Consider the following 14,457-nt stretch of genomic DNA (forward strand, 5'->3'; position numbering starts at 1 on the left):
TTAAAAGATTCAGCACTGAAGAAAATACAATTAACTGAAATAATACTGAATACTGAATAATACTACAGGGAATCAACATAGAACATGCAGAATGGGTCAGCAAACAAAGACAGAATTTAAAAAGCACCCACGCTGAACACCAAAAAAAAAAAAAATTCGGGGGTGGGGTGGCACCTGGGTGGCTCAGTGGTGTAGTGTCTGCCTTTGGCTCAGGGCATGATCCTGGGGTCTAGGATTGAGTCTTGCATCAGGCTCCCTGCAGGGAGCCTACTTCCCCTCTGCCTATGTCTCTGTCTCTCTCTCTCCTTCATGAGTAAATAAAATCTTCAAAAAACAATTTTTTTAATGAAGACAGGTTAAAGATCTCTTGAACATCAAACACATTTGCATTTTAGGGGTCCAAGAAAGAGAAGAAGAAAGGGGCAGAAAAATAATAGCTAGGGAATTCCTTAATCTGGGGAAGAAAATAAAAATCCAGGTTAAGCACAGAGAGTTCCAAACAAGATGAACCCAAACAGGTCCACACCACAACACATATTAATCAAAGTGTCAGAGATTAAAGATAAAGAGAAAAATTAAAGAGCAACAAGAGAAAAACTATTGGTTATATATATAAGGAAATGCTATAGGGCTATAAGCAGAGTTTTCAGCAGAAGCTTTGCAATCCAGAAGGAAGTGGTACAATATATATTTAAAGTGCTGAAGGAAAAAAATCTACAACCATGAATACTCCACCTGACAAGGTTATTCAGAATTGAAGGAGAGGATAAAGAGTTTCCCAAACCAAAAAAAAAAAGTTTAGAAAGGTTCATAACTATGAAACAGGCCTTACAAGAAATATTAAAGGGATTTCTTTAAGTGGAAAAAAAGTCATGATTAGAAGAAAATTATGAAAGGAAAAAATTTCATAACTAAAAGCAAACATACAGTAAAGGTAGTAGACTAATCACTTATAAAGCTAGTATGAAGGTTAAAAGACAAAGTAGTGAAGTCAGTTATATCTAAAAATTAAGGGAATTTTAAGAAGATGTAAAATATGACAACATAAATAAACATGGAAGAGGGGGAGTAAAAATTTAGTGATTTTTAAATATGTTTGAATTTAAGTAATAATCAACATAGACTGCTATATTCTTATGATGTTATATATAAACATTATAACTACAAACCAAAAACCTAAATGGATAGTCAAAAATTATTTTAAGAATAAAAGCATAACACTAACACTCATCAATCACAAGGAAAGAGCAAAGAACAGAAAACTGCAAAAATAACCAGAAACAATGAGCAAAATGGCAGTAAGTACATGCCTACCACTTTAAATGTAAATGCCCTAAATGCTGCAATCAAAAGACACCGGATGACTGTACTAAAAAAAAAAAAAAAAGACCATTTATATGCTATCTATAAGAGACTCACTTCAGACCTAAGACAATGCATCTGAAAGTGAAGGGATGGAATAAATATTCCATGTAAATGGAAGAGAAAAGAAAGAAGCCAGTTAGCAATACATAGACAAAATAGACATAGACTTTTTAAGATTTTATTTATTTATTCATGAAAGACACAGAGAGAGAGAGGCAGAGACACAGGTAGAGGGAGAAGCAGGCTCCCTCTGGGGAGCCTGGTGTGGGACTCAATCCTACGACCCCAGGATCACAATCTGAGCCAAGGCAGGCAACCACTGAACCACCCACGTGCCTGACAAAAGATTTTAAAACAATAATTGTAACAAAATAAAAAGAAGGGCATTACATAATGATATAGAAATCTCTCTCAGAGAAGAGGATAAAACGATTATAAATATCTATGCACCCAATATGGGAGTACCTAAATACAGAAAACAAATAATAGCAGATATAAAGGGAGAAATTGACAGTAATACAATAACAATAGAGGACTTTAAACATGTCCCACTTACATCAGTGAATAGATCAGCCAGAAAATGAAGTGTTTTTGAACAACACATTAGACCAGAGGGACTTAACAGATATATACAGAACATTCCGTCCAAAAATAATAATATACATTCTTTTCAAATGTACATGGAATATTCTCCAGGAAAGATCATGTTAGACCACAAAACAAGTCTTAATATATTTAAGAAGATTAAAATCATATCAAACATCTTTTCATGGCACAATGATAAAAAACAGAATCAATTACAAGAAAAAAACTGGAAAAAAAAACCCACAAAGATGTGGAGGCTAAACAACATGCTATTAAACAAAAAATCAACCAAGAAATCAAAGAGGAAATTAAAAATTTGTGAAGACAAAGGAAAATGAACACCTATCAGTCCAAAAATCTTTAGGATCCAGCAAAAACAGTTCTAAGAGGAAAATTTAGAGATAGGTACACCTTGAGAAACAAAAATCTCAAATAAACAATCTAACCTAACAATCTAACCTTACACATAAAGGGCCTAGAACAAGAACAAAGCCTAACGTTAGTAGAAGGAAATAATAAAGAACACAGTGGAAATAAATGATAGACTTTAAAAAGAAATAGAAAAGATTCCCAAGACCAAGGGCTACTTCTTTGAAAAGATAAACAAAATTGTTAAATCTTTAGCTAACTCATCAGGAAAAAAAAAAAAATAACAAGAGGACTCATATAAATAAAATAAAAAATGAAAGAAATAATAATTGATACCACAGAAATATAAAAGATTATAAGAATACTATGAAAAATGAAAAATTATATGCCATCAAGTTGGACTACCAAAAAGAAATGGATAAATTCCTAGAAATATACCATCTTCCAAAAGTGAGAAAGAAATAGAAAATCCAAACAAACCAATTACTACTACTAAAATTGGGATGGTAATCAAAAAACTCCCAACAACAAAAGTCCAGGACCAGATGGCTTTACAGGTGAATTCTATCAAACATTTAAAAAAGAATTAACACCTATTCATCCCAAAGTGTTCCAAAATAGAAGAGGAAGGAAAGTTTTTAAATACATTCTGTAGGCCAGCATTACCCTGATATAAAGACCAAAGACACTACAAAACAAACAAACAAACAAACAAACACATAGCCTATAGGCCAATATCTATCTCTGATGAACATAGATTTAAAAACCCTCAACAAAATACCAGCAAACTGCATATAACAGTACTTTAAAAGGATCATTTACCACAATCAAGTGGGGTTTATTTCAGGAATGCAAGAATGGTTCAATATTTGCAAATCAAAGTGATATACCACATTAACAAAACAAAGATTAAAAACCATGTGATTATCTCAATAGATGCTGAAAAAGCATTGATAAAATTCAACAATGGTTCATGATGAAAACCCTTAACAAACAAGCTTAGAGGGAACATACCTCAACATCAAAAACACCACATATGAAAAACCCACAGCTAACATCATACTCAATGATGGATCTAGGATCAGGATCTTAGTGGAAAAGCTCTCAGTTTTTCCATCATTGAGAACAACCACTTTTATTCAACATAATACTGGAAGTCCTAGCCACAGCAATTAGACAAGAAAAGGAAATAGAAACCATCAAAATTGGTAAGGAAGAAATAATACTGTCACTATTTGCAGATGATATATATTACACATAAAAAAGCCTAAAGATTCCATCCAAAAACTACTCAAAGTAATAAATGAATTCAATAAAGTTGCAGGATAAAAAAAATTAATACCCAGGAATAGGTTGTATTTCTACAGGGTAATAATAAAGTAGGAGAAAGGGAAATCATTAAAAGTTTCATTTACAATTACATCAAAAATAATAAAACACCTAGGAATAAACTTAACCAAAGAGGTGAAAAACCTGTACTCACTTTGAAAACTACAAAACACTGATGCAAGAAATTGAAGATAACACAAACAAATGCAAAAACATAGCATGCTTATGGCTTGGAAGAATTAATATCATTAAATGTCCATACCAATAGCATTTTTCACAGAAATAGAACAAACAATACTAAAATTTGTGTGCAACTACAAAAGATACCAAATAACCAAAGCAATCTTAAGAAAGAACAAGCTCTAGGTATCACAATCCCAGATTTCAAGATATACTAGAAAGCTATAGTAATCAAAACGGTATGGTACAAAAACAGATATACAGGTCAATGAAACATAACAGAAAGTCCAGAAATAAACCCACTCTTATATAGTTAATTAATCTATTACAAAGGAGGCAAGAATATACAATTGGGGAAAAAGACAGTTTCTTCAATAAATACGTGCTGGGAAAACTGGATACCTGCATGCAAATGAATGAAACTAGACCACTTTCTTACACTATACTCAAAAATAAATTCCAAATGGATTAAGTACCTCAGTGAGAGACCTGAAACCATAAAATTCCTAGAAGAAAATATAAGTAATAATCTCTTTACCATCAGCTTTGACAACATATTTATGGATATGTCTCCTCAGGCAAGGGAAACAAAAGCAAAATAAACCACTGGGACTATACCAAAATAAAAAGTTCCACACAATGAAGGAAACCATTAACAAAACAAAAAGGCAACCTACTGAATGGGAGAAGATATTTGCAAGTGATATATTTGACAAGAGGCGAATATCCAAAATATATTAACTTATACAACTCAACACCAAAAAAACAACCAATCTGATTTTAAAAATGAGCAGAGGACCTGGATAGACACTTTCCTAAAGAAGACATACACGTGGCCAATAGACACAAGAAAGAGGCTCAATATCACTCATCATGAGGGAAATGCAAATCAAAACTGCAATGAGATATCACCTTACTCCTGTTGAAATGACTAGACTCAAAAAGACAATAAATAACAAGTGTTGGATTGCCTGGGTGGCTCAGCGGTTGAGCATCTGCCTTTCGCTCAGGGTGTGATCCCAGGGTCTGGGATCGAGGTCTGCATCAGGCTCCTTGCAGGGAGCCTGCTTCTCCCTCTGCTTATGTCTCTGCCATTCTCTCTCTCTCTTTCTCTCTCTCTCTCATGAATAAATGAATAAAATCTTTTAAAAAAATAAATAACAAGTGTTAGTGAGAATGTGCAGAAAAGGAAACTGTGCACTATTAGTAGGAATGTAAATTGGTATAGCAACCATGAAAAACAGTATGGGTTTCCTTGAAAAATTAAAAATAGAAATGTCATCCAGTAATTCCACTACTGAGTATTTTACTCAAAGAAAATGAAAATATTAATTTGAAAAGATATATGCACCGCTATAGTTACTGCAGCATTATTTACAACAGCCAAGATATGTAAAAGCAACCCATGCATCCACTGATTCAGGAACAGACACATACATACACACTGAAATATTGCTCAGCCATTAAAAAGAATGAGATCTGACCATTTGCAACAACATGGATGGACCTAGAGGGTATTCTAAGTGAAATAAATCAGGCAAAGAAATACAAATACCATATGATTTCATTTATATGTGGAATCTAACAAACAAGCAAGCCAATAAAGAAGCAGAAACAGACCCATAAATACAAAGAACTGCTAGTTGCCAGAGGAGAAGGAGTAGAGATGAGAAAAATGGATGAGGGAAGTGGGAGGTATGGGTTTCCAGTTATAGAATGAATAAATTATGGGATATATGGTATAGAGTAGAGAATATAGTCATTTATATTGTAGTAACATAGTATGGTAACAGATAGTAGCTACATTTGTAGCCAGCCTGGCATAATGTAAGGAGTAGTCAAATCACTATGTTGTACATTTGAAACTAATGTAATATTGTGCGTTAACTCCATTTCAATTAAAAAAATGACAGACTTGAATGTTAAACTTGAAACCATAAATCTCTTAGGAAAAAAAGTGATAAGCTTCTTGACATTAATCTTGGCAGTGACTTTTTGGATTTGACCCTAAAAGTAAAGGCAGAAACGGCAAAAAGTAAACAACTAGGTCTATATCAAACTGAAAAACTTCTGCACAGCAGAGTAACCATCAACAAAATGAAAAATCAACCTACTGAATGAGAGAAAATATTTGCAAATCCTCTATCAGATAAAACGTTGACATCCAAACCCTATAAAGAGCTCATACAACTCAACAAAATAAAAGCAATCTGATTTAAAAATGGGCAAAGGTGGGACACCTGGGTGGCTCAGCAGTTGCGTGGCTGCCTTTGGCTCAGGGCGTGATCCCGGGATCCAGGATCGAGTCCCGCATCAGGCTCCCTGTGAGAAGCCTGCTTCTCCCTCTGCCTGTGTCTCTGCCTCTCTCTGTGTCTCTCATGGATAAATAAATAAACATTAAAAAAAGATGGGCAAAGGATCTGCACATTTTTCCAAAGGAAATATACAAATGGCTAACAGGTACATATAAAGGTATTCAACAACACTCATTATCAGGGAAATGCAAATCAAAACCACAGTGAGAGATCACTTCACACTTGTTAGAATGACTCATCAAAAAGACAAGAAATAAGAGTTAGCAAGAATGTGGAGAAAGGAGATTGCTCATGAACTGTTGATGGAAGTGTAAATTTGTGCAACCACTATGGAAAACAGTATGCGGAGGTTCTTCAAAAAATTAGAACTAGTACTGCTATATATTCCAGAAATTCCATGGGTGTAGATCTGAAGAAAATTAAAACACTAACATTTATCTGTACCCCCTCACCACCATGTTCATTGCAGTATTATTACAATTGCCAAGACAGGAAAACAATCTAAGTGCCCATCAATGGTTGAATGAATAAACCAAGTATGATATAAATATATACAATGGAATCCTATTAATCCATAAAAGAGAAGGAAATACTGCCAGTAGTAAAAACATGGATGGACCCTGGGGGCATTATGCTAAGTGAAATAGGTCAAACAAAGACAAAATACAGTATAATCTCACTAATACGTGGAATCTTAAAACACACATGCCCACAAACTCATAGATACAGAGAACACATAAGTGGTTGCCAGAAGTGAGGGTTTAGGGGTGGGAGAAATGGGTGAATGAGAAATGGGTGAACTTCATTCAAGTTTGAAGGTACAAACTTCCAGTTATAAAATAAGCATAGTAACAGTTGATAATACTATATTGCATGTTTGAAAGTTGCTAAGAAAATAGACTTAAGAGTTCTTATTATAAGAAAAAAAACTTTTCTGAACCATGTATAGGGACAGATGTTAACTAGATTCATTGTAGTAATCATTTTGCAATATATATATGAAATCATTATGTGGTACACCGGAAGCTAATATAATGTTACATGTCCATTATACTTCTATTAAAAAAAGGAAGAGCAATGCACTATAACACAAGGATAGGAAAGAAGGAACTGTTACAACATGAATGATTTTCACAGATGTGTTGAGTAGAGAAGCCAGATTAAAAAAAAAAAAAAGAATATATGCTGTATAATTCAATTTACAAGTTTGAAAACAGACAAGACTAAGTGACAATTATCCAACCCCGCTAGTGGTAGCCTGTGGGTAGGAGTAGACTAGTACCAACTGGAAAGACATAAAAGAAACTTCTACAGTGCTAGACTTGTTCTACATCTTAATCTGGGTAATGATTCATAGTTATAAATATAGTATATGTTTAAAATAGTTATAAATAAATATAGTTTATATGTTTAAAAGTGACCAAGCTCTACACTTAAGATGAGCTCACTTTAAACATGTTATGCATGTTATACCTCAAACGGGGGGAAAGTGGGTAAAAATGATTTAGAAGGAACTTCTGAGCAAAAACTATCTCAAACTGTATAACTGCATTTTTTATACCTTTGAATCCATTATGTTTTCATTGTGCTTTTTTTTTTTCCCCCATTTAGGACAAGGAATACCTTATTTAAACCCATCACAGAAATGGACAGATTGGGTCTGTAACAAAGCCCTGTATTCTCAAGCATAGGCCACTAATCATATATGAGAGTATATTCTGCCACATATAAATTAACTGATCAGCGCACAATCTTTCAAGGCTTAAAACAGAATAAGCTTCCCTATAAAATCAGCACCTCTGTGACATTTAGTATTCCTCTCCTTTACCCTCTCCTTCAACAGAATCCACACCAACCTCCTCATAAGCCTTCTCAAATGCACCCATGTCCTCAGAGGCCTCAGAAAATTCTTCTTCCTCCATGCCCTCACCCATATACCAGTGAACAAAGGCACACTTGGCATACATTGGGTCAAACTGTAGTCCAGAAAAGCCCAGGCCTCAGCAATGCCTGTAATGTTGCTCAGCATGCACACAGCTCCTTGTACTTTAGCCAGGTCTCCACTGGGTACTGCAGTGGCCGGTAGGTGCCAGCGTGAACTTCATCAATGACCATGGGTTCCAGGTGTACAAATGCTACCCTGGGCACATGTGTGCCAGCACCTACCTCACTGAAGAAGGTGGTGAAGGAGTCATCTCCTCCCCCAGTGGTCCTGTCACTTGGCATCTCTCCGTTGGGCTGGATGCTGGGTTTCAGGTAATAGAGCTCTCAGCAGGCATTGCCAATCTGGACACCAGCCTGGCCAACATGGATGGAGATTCATTCATGCATGGTTGCTGCCTTGTGGCTGCTGAGCAGAAAGCAAGGAGGAAAAGGAGATTGTTGCTTCTTGCAGGACTCTTAAGTGGTCTAAGTAAGAGAACCTGCCTCACCAACGCCCTCTTAATGAAAGCTGTTTAACAGCTAACACCTCAATCAAAAGTAATATGTTCTAAAGTTCCTAAGAAATTTATCAGGACTGGGTTCAGAGGGGTCCAAGCACGTCTAGCATAAAGCAAGAGCATAGACTTGAGTTCAAATTCTTACATTTATATATATTAGCTGGGTGACTTTAGGCAGTTCATAACATCTTTGTTTCTATTTCATGTGTTAAAGGCAGGTGAAAGTACCTTACAGAGTTGCTATGGGTTGGAAATGAGATAGTGCACATACAGGCAAAGTACATCAACTGTACAGTGTTTTTACTCCCTACTCTATACCCCTAGAGAGTCAGAGGAGACTGTTGTATTAAAGATGACACAGCCTGCATCTCCCTTCTACCAACATACATTCTTAATGATCTTTGAAATAATTTGCCTTTCCAAAAATGCAAGGGAGAAGTCAGCAGAGGAAAAATAAATTGTATCTATAACTAGGAACTAAAATTTCTGGGGGAAAGGGAAACGTGAGAATGTCCTCACATGTTTTTCCATCCTTAGTTTCACCAGGCAAACACAGTCCTGGTGAGTTACCTAGAACCTTTTTATCCCTTTCTAAAATAAAACCATATGTCCTGAATTTCATTGGCTCTCCTGTAAAGCAGAGGAGTTTGGCATTTTCAAGATTCTTGGTTGCAAGTGACAAAAAACCCGGTACCAACTGGCGTTAAATAAAAAGGATTATACGGGCTTGCAGAACATCCAGGAGGTGGCACTAGTTTCAAGCACAGCTTACTGGGCGCTCAAATACCACCAGGTCTTAGTGTCTCCCTCCCTCTTTGCCTCTGCCTTCCCCACAGCAGCTGAGCAACTCCAGGCATACATCCCATCACTGGGAGATCCTCGGGGGGGAAAAGAGCTCATTAGCATAAACCCATAGGAAAGTCTGGGTCTGTCTCTGATTTCACAAAGAAATGTGCTGTAACAGTCAGGAGACTGGTTTCTAGTTCTGACGCTATTCCTAGAATTTGTACGATGTTGGGAAGTCATTTGCTCACTCTACACCCTAACTGTCTCATTCTTGAAATAAGGAGATAAAATCTCAAAGCTTTCTCGGGTCTGTTCCAGAGCTAATTCTTCAGTTTTTCACAGGAAGGGCTTCTACCTCTGGAGTTAGAGAATAGCGCCCTCTCATGGTCTATTCTATAGTTGCCTTTCTATTTAGTTTTCATTGGTTTACATTTTCCAACTCAAAGAGAAACGATCTGAACAAAATTGTTAAAAATGAAATTCCATATTGAAATCTATTTTATTTCCACTCCCATTTTAAATGGAAATGGGCTTGTGTTCTAGCATAAGCAGCTAAAGCTGCGGATTTCATATTTATTACTACTCTTTTAGCTGTATCCACACATTTTCTTTGGTGGTGTTTTCATTGTTCATATTTTTATCTCTTATGATTTCTTTTTTGAACAATGTGTTATTTAATGGCATGTTACTTAATTTCAAAATCTTTGGGAATTTTCTAGATATCTTTTTTATTATTGATGTCTAACACTTTTTTTAAGATTTATTTATTTCAGAGGGAGAATAAGCAGGGGGGAGGGGCAGAGGGAGACAGAGAGAATCAGGCCACGCTGAGCAAGGGCCTGACGTGGGGCTCTATCTCATGACCCTGAGATCATGACCTGAGCCAAAACCAAGAGTTGGATGCTTAATTGACTGATACACCCAGGCACCTAACATCTAACAATTTCACTGTGGGCATACAATATTCTGTGTGATTTAAAGCTTTAAATTTTAGGCTTGTCTCATTGCTCAACATATAATCTCTCTTGATAAATACCCCATGTTCCAGTGAAAAGTGTATTTGAGATGTGCAGTGTATCATGTTCTTTATTATGTTGTGTTTTTTAGAATACTCAACTCTTTTGAATCCTTTGTACTTCCTTTGTCTGCTTTACTGTCAATTACTGAGAGTGGAGTGTTGAATCTCAAAATATGATTGTGGATTTGTCATTTCTCTCTTTAGTTTTGTCAGTTTTTGCCACATATACTTTGAGGCTCTGTTAGTAGTCACCTTCATATTTAGGATCAGTAGGTCTCCTTAATGAATTGACCTACTTATAACATAATAAAACGTCCCTTTTAATCTCTGGTAGTACTTCTTATTTTGAAGTTTACTGTGTCTAATATTACTACAGCCGCAACACCTTTCTAATAATTAATGCTAGTATGATAAACATTTTCTATCATTTTACTTACAACCTATCTAGGATTTTATACTTAAGTGTGTCCATTGTAAACACCTCAATAGTTGAGTCCTTAAAATTTTTGTTTTAAATTAAAGGTCATAGTCCACTATCATTTACTGTAATATAATAAACGATAAGGTTGGGTGTAAGTGTATCATGTTGGTATTCATTTCCTAGTTGTTTTAGCTGCACTTTGTTCCTTCAATTCTCCTTTCTTGCCATCTTTTGGTATTCCATCTTATCTTTCTGTTGACTTCATTAGATATCTTTTTAAATTTTTTTAAATGATTCTCCTTTCTGCATCTTTTAAATGATTACTATATGCATGTCTAACTTACCATGGTTTGCCATGGATTAAACTGTCAGTTCATATACAATGTTAAGAACCAGACCATGGCATACTTTCATTTACCTCCTCCCATTCTTTGTGCTCTGTTGTCATGTATTTTACTAGTATGTACACTATGCTACTCATAATCCAATGTGGATGTTTTACTCTAAAAGTAAAATGTCAAAAAAAAAAATTAAAGGAAAATGTCTTATAAGGCCTCATATCTCAAATATGTAAAAACTATCAAAACTCAACAGTAAAAAGGAAATAATTCAATTATATAAAGGGCAAAATATATGAAGAGATATTTCAATAAAGAGGAGAGAGGCAGATGGCCAAAAAGCACATGAAAAGATGTCCAACATCCTTAGTCACTAGGGGCATGCAAATCAAAACCACAATGAGATAACACTTCACATCTATTAGGAAAGCTAAAATAAAAAAATAGCGATAATACTAAATGCTGGTAAGGATGCCCCAAAACTGGATCACTGGCACATTGCTTTAAAGTGGTACACTCTGGAAAACAGCTCAGCAATTTTTTATAAAACTAAACATGTAATTGCCATTCTTACTCAGGAGTTGCAGTCTTTGGCATTTAGCCAAGAGAAATTAAAACTTTCATTTACACAAAACCTATACATGAATATTCATAGCAGCTTTATTTCTAGTAGCCAAATACAAGAAACAACCTAGACATCCTTTGAGGGGTGAATGGTTTAACAGTGGCACATCTGCCATCAAATATTATTCAGCAATAACAAAGGCACAAACCACGGTTATAAGCAACAATCCAGATGAGTCTCCATGAATTACGCAGAATGAGAAAAGCCCAACATCTATTAATAGTTGCCAGAGTTTAGGGATGGAGTGGAGAGAGGGCAGGAAAAAAGTGGGTATGATTATAAAAGAATAGTACAAGGGGTTTTTGTGGATGGTGGATCTATCCTGTTCCTAGACTGTGATATTATACACATGGACCTGCACACACGATATAATTATATAGAACTAAAAACACACACATAAATGAGTTATAAGTAAAACTGGGGAAATCTTAGTAAGATTGATGAATGATATCAATGTCAATATCTTAGTTGTGATACTATACTACAGTTCTGTGGACTGTTTTCACTGGAGAGTATTGGGTAATAGGTACGTGAGATCTCTCTGTTATGTCTTATGACTATGTATGAATCTATAATTATATCAAAATAGGGGCACCTGGGTGGCTCAGTTGGTTAAGCGTCTGCCTTCAGCTCAGGTCATGATCCCAGGATCCCGGGATTGAGCCCCACGTTGGGCTCCCTGCTCAGCAGGAGAGTCTGCTTCTCTCTCTGACCTTCCCCTTGCTTGTTCTCTCTCTCTCTCTCTCTATCACATTCTCTGTCTCTATCTCAAATAAATAAAATCTTTTTTTAAAAAAAAGGTAATTGTCCCAGGTGCCCGGAGATATAAAGAGATAATAACTGTTTTTATTATCATGGAGACACAGAGTTAGGAATCCAATGGTTTTAGAGATGGCAAAGTCTAATTTGTCATGCCCAGGAAACAATTTAATTGTGAGAGGTGAACTTTGTCTGATAATCATACTGGTTAACATTTATAGCACAGTTCTAAATACTTGATATGCAGCATCTCATATTTGATCTTTACTACAACCCTCTGAAGTAGGATATTATTATTATGGCTATTTTGCAGATGAGGAAACTAAACCATAGATTAAATAACTTTCCTGAGTTGTTAAAAAAAAAAGAAGGAAGGAAGGAAGGAAAGAAAAAGAGAAAGAAGAAAGAAAGAAAGAAGAAAGAGAAAGAAAGAAAGAAAGAAAGAAAGAAAGAAAGAAAGAAAGAAAGAAAGAAGAAAGAGAGAGAGAAAGAAAGAAAGAAAGAGAGAGAGAGAAAGAAAGAGAGGGGGGAGGGAGGGAGGGAGGGAGGAAGGAAGGAAGGAAGGAAGGAAAGAAAGAAAAAGAAGAAGAAAGAAAGAAAGAAAGAAAGAAAGAAAGAAAGAAAGAAAGAAGAAAGGAAGGAAGGAAGGAAGGAAGGAAGGAAGGAAGGAAGAAAGAAAGAAAGAAAGAAAGAAAGAAAGAAAGAAAGAAAGAAAGAGAGAAAGAGGCACCTGGGTGGCTCAGTCAGTGAAGTGTCTGCCTTCAGTCCAGGTTGTGGTCCCAGGATCCTGGGATTGAGCCTGGGTCCGACTCTGTTCAGTGGGGAGCCTGCTTCTTCCTCTTTCTCTTCCCCCTGTTTGTGCTATCTCTATCAAATGAAAAAATTATTTTATTATTTTTTTAAGATTTCATTTATTTATTCATGAGAGACAGAAAGAGGCAGAGACACAGTCAGAGGGAGAAGCAGGCTCTATGCAGGGAGCCCCATGCAGGACTTGATCTCGGGTCTCCAGGACCACACCCTGGGCTGAAGGCGGTGCTAAACCACTGGGCCACCAGGGCTGCCCCAAATCTTTTTTAAAAAAGAAAAAACCAGGACAATTCTGTTTAGCCAATCTTGAGTTATATTTCAGCATTATATAAAGGACACTAGGTTATTTGTCAAAATCTTGGGTTCTACTGCCAGTATGCTACTCACTCGAATTTTAAGTTGAGAAGTGATTCAACAATTTGGTTACCCTAGTTGAAAAAAGAAATCGGAGTACATTTCTAGAATCCTCACCACATGAGCATTCTATATTTTAATGATTCCCCGATTCTAGAATGAATAGTAAAAAAAAAAATGTTTTCCATTCCCATTCTGACAGTTAAAGTCATCTCCAGTGATGTCACTGCTTTCCCCTTTCTCCTCATTTAGGTGTTTATCAAAGATCCACTGGAGGCTGTGTGTTGAGTATTTGGTTATATGTGAGCTCCTGGATGCTCCCCTCCCCCACTTTCTGTACCTCTCTCTGCCACAGGCTTCCCTAATGCCTTCAGACATAGCAAATTTCAGATGATAACATAGCAATCATTTACTGAGTGCTTACCAAGTGCTAAAGATTAACACAGGTGATGTCATTTAGTCAACATGAAACCCAGCGAAATGGTACTAACATCAGTTTTCTTATACTTGTGACTTAGAAAATGTAAACGTCTGAGTTAAGGATAGTCACTGAGAGTGGAGGGTTGAGGCAGGTCCCAAACCCTAACCTACATAACTCAGACACACCTAGCAACATTGCCTATGCCCTGAAACCTTCCAGAAGGTCATTTTTTAGGAGGTGGATTACTCCATTATGATTTTTTTTTTTAACTTTTCACTTTCCTTTCTGAAACTTTGCATTTAACAATCATTTTAACCAAGCCACCTTGAAATTCTAGCAGC

This window comes from Canis aureus, chromosome 7, assembly GCF_053574225.1.
Source record: "Canis aureus isolate CA01 chromosome 7, VMU_Caureus_v.1.0, whole genome shotgun sequence".
Lineage (NCBI taxonomy): Eukaryota > Metazoa > Chordata > Mammalia > Carnivora > Canidae > Canis > Canis aureus.